This window comes from Nerophis ophidion, linkage group LG01 (genome assembly GCF_033978795.1).
Source record: "Nerophis ophidion isolate RoL-2023_Sa linkage group LG01, RoL_Noph_v1.0, whole genome shotgun sequence".
NCBI lineage: Eukaryota > Metazoa > Chordata > Actinopteri > Syngnathiformes > Syngnathidae > Nerophis > Nerophis ophidion.
In genome coordinates, this window is record NC_084611.1 from 35,105,875 (window position 1) to 35,115,047 (window position 9,173).

Genomic DNA, 9,173 nt, shown 5'->3' on the forward strand with positions numbered 1-9,173 from the left:
TACACAAACTTGTTATTTCATATGTTGGCAAAAGGGGACGCTTTTTAATTTCTTACACACACTTATTTCATATGTTGGCCAAAGGGGGCGCTTTTAAATTTCTGACACACTTGTTATATAATATGTTGGCTAAAGGGGGCGCTTTTAAATTTCTTACACACACTTGTTATTTCATAAGTTGGTCAAAGGGGGCACTTTTCAATTTCTGACACACATTTGTTATTTCATATGTTGGCAAAAGGGGGGCGCTTTTCAATTTCTTACACACACTTATTTCATAAGTTGCCCACAGGGGGCACTTTTCAATTTCTGACACACACTTGTTATTTCATATGTTGGCAAAAAGGGGCGCTTTTCAATTTCTGACACACATTTGTTATTTCACATGTTGAACAAAGGGGGCGAATTTTAATTTTTTACACACACTTGTTATTTCACATGTTGGCCAAAGGGGGCGCTTTTCAATTTTTTTTACACACACTTATTTCATATGTTGGCCAAAGGGGAGCGCTTTTCAATTTCTTACACACACTTCTTACTTCATAAGTTGGTCAAAGGGGGCGCTTTTCAAATTCTGACACAAACTTGTTATTTCATATGTTGGCCAAAGGGGACGCTTTTCAATTTCTTACACACACTTGTTATTTCATATGTTGGCAAAAGGGGGGCGCTTTTTAATTTCTTACACACACTTATTTCATATGTTGGCCAAAGGGGTGCTTTTCAATTTCTTACACACACTTATTTCATATGTTGGCCGAAGGGGGCGCTTTTCAATTTGTGACACACACTTGTTATTTCATATGTTGGCCAAAAGGGGCGCTTTTCAATTTCTGACACACACTTATTTCACATGTTGAACAAAGGCGGCGAATTTCAATTATTTACACACATTCTTTATTTCACATGTTGGCCAAAGGGGGCGCTTTTCAATTTTTTTACACACACTTATTTCGTATGTTGGCCAAAGGGGGGCGCTTATCAATTTCTTACACACACTTGTTATTTCATAAGTTGGTCAAAGGGGGCGCTTTTCAATTTCTGACACATACTTGTTATTTCATAAGTTGGTCAATGGGGGCGCTTTTCAATTTCTGACACACACTTGTTATTTCATATGTTGGCCAAAGGGGATGCTTTTCTATTTCTTACATACACTTGTTATTTCATATGTTGGCAAAAGGGGGGCGCCAAAGGGGATGCTTTTCAATTTCTTACACACACTTGTTATTTCATATGTTGGCAAAATGGGGGCGCTTTTCAATTTCTTACACACACTTATTTCATATGTTAGCCAAAGGGGGCGCTTTTCAATTCCTTACACACACTTATTTCATATGTTGGCCAAAGGGGGCGCTTTTCAATTTCTGACACACTTGTTATTTCATATGTTGGCTAAAGGGGCACTTTTTAATTTCTTACACACACTTGTTATTTCATATGTTGGCCAACGGGGGCGCTTTTCAATTTCTGACACACACTTATTATTTCACATGATGACCAAAGGGGGCGCTTTTTAATTTTTTACACACACTTTTTATCTCACATGTTGGCCAAAGGGGGCGCTTTTCAATTTTTTACACACACTTATTTCATATGTTGCCCAAAGGGCGCACTTTTCAACTTCTAACACACACTTGTTATTTCATATGTTGGCCAAAGGGGGTGCTTTTCAATTTCCTACACACACTTGTTATTTCATATGTTGGCCAAAGGGGGCCCTTTTCAATTTCTTACACACACTTGTTATTTCATATGTTGGCCAAAGGGGGCGCTTTGCAATTTCTGACACACACTTGTTATTTCATATGTTGGTCAAAGGGGGCGCTTTTAAATTTCTTACACACACTTGTTATTTCATATGTTGGCCAAAGGGGGCACTTTTCAATTTCTTACACACACTTGTGATTTCATATGTCGGCCAAAAGGGGCACTTTTCAATTTCTTACACACACTTGTTATTTCATATGTTGGCCAAATGGGGCGCTTTTCAATTTCTTACACACATTTGTTATTTTATATGTTGGCCAAAGGGTGCGCTTTTGAATTTTCACACATACTTGTTTTTTCATATGTTGGCCAAAGGGGGCACTTTTCAATTTGTGACACACACTTGTTATTTCATTTGTTGGCCAAAGGGTGCGCTTTTCAATTTTCACACATACTTGTTTTTTCATATGTTGGCCAAAGGGGGGCGCTTTTCAATTTCTGACACACACTTGTTATTTCATATGTTGCCCAAAGAGGGCACTTTTCAACTCCTTACGCACACTTGTTATTTCATATGTTGGCCAAAGGGGGTGCTTTTCAATTTCCTACACACACTTGTTATTTCATATGTCGGCCGAACGGGGCACTTTTCAATTTTTTACACACACTTGTTATTTCATTTATTGGCCAAAGGGGGGCGCTTTTCAATTTCTTACACACACGTATATCAAATGTTGGCCAAAGGGGGCGCTTTTCAATTTCTGACACACACTTGTTATTTCATATGTTGGCCAAAGGGGGCGCTATTAAAATTTCTGACACACACTTGTTATTTCACATGTTGACCTAAGGGGGCGAATTTTAATTTTTTTACACACACTTTTTATCTCACATATTGGCCAAAGGGGGCGCTTTTCAATTTTTTACACACACTTATTTCATATGTTGGTCAAAGGGGGCGCTTTTCAATTTCTGACACACACTTGTTATTTTATATGTTGGCCAAAGGGGGCGCTTTTCAATTTCTGACACACACTTGTTATTTCATATGTTGGCAAAAGGGGGGCGCTTTTCAATTTCTTACACACACTTATTTCATATGTTGGCCAAAGGGGGCGCTTTTCAATTTCTGACACACTTGTTATTTCATATGTTGGCTAAAGGGGGCGCTTTTTAATTTCTTACACACACTTGTTATTTCATATGTTGGCCAAAGGGGGCGCTTTTCAATTTCTGACACACACTTATTATTTCACATGTTGACCAAAGGGGGCGCTTTTTAATTTTTTACACACACTTGTTATTTCATATGTTGGCCAAAGGGGGCGCTTTGCAATGTCTGACACACACTTGTTATTTCATATGTTGGTCAAAGGGGGCGCTTTTAAATTTCTTACACACACTTGTTATTTCATATGTTGGCCAAAGGGGGCGCTTTTCAATTTCTTACACACACTTGTGATTTCATATGTCGGCCAAAAGGGGCACTTTTCAATTTCTTACACACACTTGTTATTTCATATGTTGGCCAAATGGGGCGCTTTTCAATTTCTTACACACATTTGTTATTTTATATGTTGGCCAAAGGGTGCGATTTTCAATTTTCACACATACTTGTTTTTTCATATGTTGGCCAAAGGGGGCACTTTTCAATTTCTGACACACACTTGTTATTTGATTTGTTGGCCAAAAGGGGCACTTTTCAATTTCTGACACACTTGTTATATCATATGATGGCTAAAGGGGGCGCTTTTCAATTTCTGACACACCCTTGTTATTTCATATGTTGGCCAAAGGGGGCGCTATTAAAATTTCTGACACACACTTGTTATTTCACATGTTGACCAAAGGGGGCGAATTTTAATTTTCTACACACACTTTTTATCTCACATGTTGGCCAAAGGGGGCGCTTTTCAATTTTTTACACACACTTATTTCATATGTTGGTCAAAGGGGGCGCTTTTCAATTTCTGGCACACACTTGTTATTTTATATGTTGGCCAAAGGGGGCGCTTTTCAATTTCTGACACACACTTGTTATTTCATATGTTGGCAAGAGGGGGGCGCTTTTCAATTTCTTACACACACTTATTTCATATGTTGGCCAAAGGGGGCGCTTTTCAATTTCTGACACACTTGTTATTTCATATGTTGGCTAAAGGGGGCGCTTTTTAATTTCTTACACACACTTGTTATTTCATATGTTGGCCAAAGGGTCGCTTTTCAATTTCTGACACACACTTATTATTTCACATGTTGACCAAAGGGGGCGCTTTTTAATTTTTTACACACACTTATTTCATATGTTGCCCAAAGGGCGCACTTTTCAACTTCTTACACACACTTGTTATTTCATATGTTGGCCAAAGGGGGTGCTTTTAAATTTCCTACACACACTTGTTATTTCATATGTTGGCCAAAGGGGGCCCTTTTCAATTTCTTACACACACTTGTTATTTCATATGTTGGCCAAAGGGGGCGCTTTGCAATGTCTGACACACACTTGTTATTTCATATGTTGGTCAAAGGGGGCGCTTTTAAATTTCTTACACACACTTGTTATTTCATATGTTGGCCAAAGGGGGCGCTTTTATATTTCTTACACACACTTGTGATTTCATATGTCGGCCAAAAGGGGCACTTTTCAATTTCTTACACACACTTGTTATTTCAAATGTTGGCCAAATGGGGCGCTTTTCAATTTCTTACACACATTTGTTATTTTATATGTTGGCCAAAGGGTGCGCTTTTCAATTTTCACACATACTTGTTTTTTCATATGTTGGCCAAAGGGGGCACTTTTCAATTTCTGACACACACTTGTTATTTCATTTGTTGGCCAAAAGGGGCACTTTTCAATTTCTGACACACTTGTTATATCATATGATGGCTAAAGGGGGCGCTTTTCAATTTCTGACACACCCTTGTTATTTCATATGTTGGCCAAAGGGGGCGCTATTAAAATTTCTGACACACACGTGTTGCAAAGGGGGCGAATTTTAATTTTTTACACACACTTTTTATCTCACATGTTGGCCAAAGGGGGCGCTTTTCAATTTTTTACACACACTTATTTCATATGTTGGTCAAAGGGGGCGCTTTTCAATTTCTGGCACACACTTGTTATTTTATATGTTGGCCAAAGGGGGCGCTTTTCAATTTCTGACACACACTTGTTATTTCATATGTTGGCAAGATGGGGGCGCTTTTCAATTTCTTACACACACTTATTTCATATGTTGGCCAAAGGGGGCGCTTTTCAATTTCTGACACACTTGTTATTTCATATGTTGGCTAAAGAGGGCGCTTTTTAATTTCTTACACACACTTGATATTTCATATGTTGGCCAAAGGGTCGCTTTTCAATTTCTGACACACACTTATTATTTCACATGTTGACCAAAGGGGGCGCTTTTTAATTTTTTACACACACTTGTTATTTCATATGTTGGCCAAAGGGGGCGCTTTTCAATTTTTTACACACACTTATTTCATATGTTGCCCAAAGGGCGCACTTTTCAACTTCTTTCACACACTTGTTATTTCATATGTTGGCCAAAGGGGGTGCTTTTCAATTTCCTACACACACTTGTTATTTCATATGTTGGCAAAGGGGGCCCTTTTCTATTTCTTACACACACTTGTTATTTCATATGTTGGCCTAAGGGGGCGCTTTGCAATTTCTGACACACACTTGTTATTTCATATGTTGGTCAAAGGGGGCGCTTTTAAATTTCTTACACACACTTGTTATTTCATATGTTGCCCAAATGGGGCGCTTTTCAATTTCTTACACACATTTGTTATTTTATATGTTGGCCAAAGGGTGCGCTTTTCAATTTTCACACATACTTTGTTTTCATATGTTGGCCAAAGGGGGCACTTTTCAATTTGTGACACACACTTGTTATTTAATTTGTTGGCCAAAGGGTGCGCTTTTCAATTTTCACACATACTTGTTTTTTCATATGTTGGCCAAAGGGGGCACTTTTCAATTTCTGACACACACTTGTTATTTCATTTGTTGGCCAAAAGGGGCACTTTTCAATTTCTGACACACTGGTTATATCTTATGATGGCTAAAGGGGGCGCTTTTCAATTTCTTACACACATTTGTTATTTCACATGTTGGCCAAAGGGGGCGCTTTTCAATTTCTGACACACACTTGTTATTTCATATGTTGCCCAAAGAGGGCACTTTTCAACTTCTTACGCACACTTTTTATTTCATATGTTGGCCAAAGGGGGTGCTTTTCAATTTCCTACACACACTTGTTATTTCATATGTCGGCCAAAGGGGGCACTTTTCAATTTTTTACACACACTTGTTATTTCATATATTGGCCAAAGGGGGGCGCTTTTCAATTTCTTACACACACGTATTTCATATGTTGGCCAAAGGGGCGCTTTTCAATTTCTGACACACACTTGTTATTTCATATGTTGGCCAAAGGGGGCGCTATTAAAATTTCTGACACACACTTGTTATTTCACATGTTGACCAAAGGGGGCGAATTTTAATTTTTTACACACACTTTTTATTTCACATGTTGGCCAAAGGGGGCGCTTTTCAATTTTTTACACACACTTATTTCATATGTTGGTCAAAGGGGGCGCTTTTCAATTTCTGACACACACTTGTTATTTTATATGTTGGCCAAAGGGGGCGCTTTTCAATTTCTGACACACACTTGTTATTTCATATGTCGGCAAAAGGGGGGCGCTTTTCAATTTCTTACACACACTTATTTCATATGTTGGCCAAAGGGGGCGCTTTTCAATTTCTGACACACTTGTTATTTCATATGTTGGCTAAAGGGGGCGCTTTTTAATTTCTTACACACACTTGTTATTTCATATGTTAGCCAAAGGGGGCGCTTTTCAATTTCTGACACACACTTATTATTTCACATGTTGACCAAAGGGGGCGCTTTTTAATTTTTTACACACACTTGTTATTTCATATGTTGGCCAAAGGGGGCGCTTTTCAATTTTTTACACACACTTATTTCATAAGTTGCCCAAAGGGCGCACTTTTCAACTTCTTACACACACTTGTTATTTCATATGTTGGCCAGAGGGGGTGCTTTTCAATTTCCTACACACACTTGTTATTTGATATGTTGGCCAAAGGGGGCGCTTTGCAATGTCTGACACACACTTGTTATTTCATATGTTGGTCAAAGGGGGCGCTTTTAAATTTCTTACACACACTTGTTATTTCATATGTTGGCCAAAGGGGGCGCTTTTCAATTTCTTACACACACTTATGATTTCATATGTCGGCCAAAAGGGGCACTTTTCAATTTCTTACACACACTTGTTATTTCATATGTTGGCCAAATGGGGCGCTTTTCAATTTCTTACACACATTTGTTATTTTATATGTTGGCCAAAGGGTGCGCTTTTCAATTTTCACACATACTTGTTTTTTTCATATGTTGGCCAAAGGGGCCACTTTTCAATTTGTGACACACACTTGTTATTTCATTTGTTGGCCAAAGGGCGCGCTTTTCAATTTTCACACATACTTGTTTTTTCATATGTTGGCCAAAGGGGGCACTTTTCAATTTCTGACACACACTTGTTATTTCATTTGTTGGCCAATAGGGGCACTTTTCAATTTTTGACACATACTTGGTTTTTCATATGTTGGCCAAAGGGGGCGCTTTTCAATTTCTGACACACACTTGTTATTTCATATGTCGGCAAAAGGGGGGCGCTTTTCAATTTCTTACACACACTTATTTCATATGTTGGCCAAAGGGGGCGCTTTTGAATTTCTGACACACTTGTTATTTCATATGTTGGCTAAAGGGGGCGCTTTTTAATTTCTTACACACACTTGTTATTTCATATGTTAGCCAAAGGGGGCGCTTTTCAATTTCTGACACACACTTATTATTTCACATGTTGACCAAAGGGGGCGCTTTTTAATTTTTTACACACACTTGTTATTTCATATGTTGGCCAAAGGGGGCGCTTTTCAATTTTTTACACACACTTATTTCATAAGTTGCCCAAAGGGCGCACTTTTCAACTTCTTACACACACTTGTTATTTCATATGTTGGCCAGAGGGGGTGCTTTTCAATTTCCTACACACACTTGTTATTTCATATGTTGGCCAAAGGGGGCGCTTTGCAATGTCTGACACACACTTGTTATTTCATATGTTGGTCAAAGGGGGGCGCTTTTAAATTTCTTACACACACTTGTTATTTCATATGTTGGCCAAAGGGGGCGCTTTTCAATTTCTTACACACACTTATGATTTCATATGTCGGCCAAAAGGGGCACTTTTCAATTTCTTACACACACTTGTTATTTCATATGTTGGCCAAATGGGGCGCTTTTCAATTTCTTACACACATTTGTTATTTTATATGTTGGCCAAAGGGTGCGCTTTTCAATTTTCACACATACTTGTTTTTTTCATATGTTGGCCAAAGGGGCCACTTTTCAATTTGTGACACACACTTGTTATTTCATTTGTTGGCCAAAGGGCGCGCTTTTCAATTTTCACACATACTTGTTTTTTCATATGTTGGCCAAAGGGGGCACTTTTCAATTTCTGACACACACTTGTTATTTCATTTGTTGGCCAATAGGGGCACTTTTCAATTTTTGACACATACTTGGTTTTTCATATGTTGGCCAAAGGGGGCACTTTTCAATTTCTGACACATACTTGTTTTTTCATATCTTGGCCAAAGGGGGCGTTTTTTAACGTCCTACACACACTTGTTATTTCACATGTTGACCAGAGGGGGAACACTTTTAAAACCGACACACAGTCAATTTGAAAAAACCCTCCTTTTTGGAACCACCCTAATGTTGATCGATTTCACCACCAGAGGGTGCAAATGAGACATTCTCTATAAGATGCAATGCTTTTCCGGTGTTGGGACCATGATTTCGGTCCTAACTTGTTCACCGTTAGTGATATGGAAGGTACTTTTCCTTGTTGATGTCTCAAGAAGAGTAGAAATACAAGAACAAACACACACACTGTACATAAAGCTTGTCTCATAGGTCACAAACACACACATCTGATGGTGGTGAATGTGTCTTATGTGTATCTGTTTATCCACAACAGTGAGGACACAAAAGCAGGAAAATACAAAACAAAATACTTACACACACAATAAATTGTAAGAAGTACTGTCCTAGCAAAAATCATTGGAATATTATAAATTACTTTTTAACTTACTAACCTCGAGGAATGGGACAAACACAAAATATACTAAAAAAGCTGTGTCTGCCCCCTAGTGTTTACTTTGAAGCACCACAAGCTGGGGTATTTGAACTCAGGCCCTAGTCTTCATCCATCAGTATCATTTAAAATAAATTATATATGTATTTGAACTCAGGCTCTATACTTCATCCATCCATCAGTATCATTTAAAATAAATAAATACAAAATACAAAACAAAAAGTTACCTTGTGTGTACACGCACACAA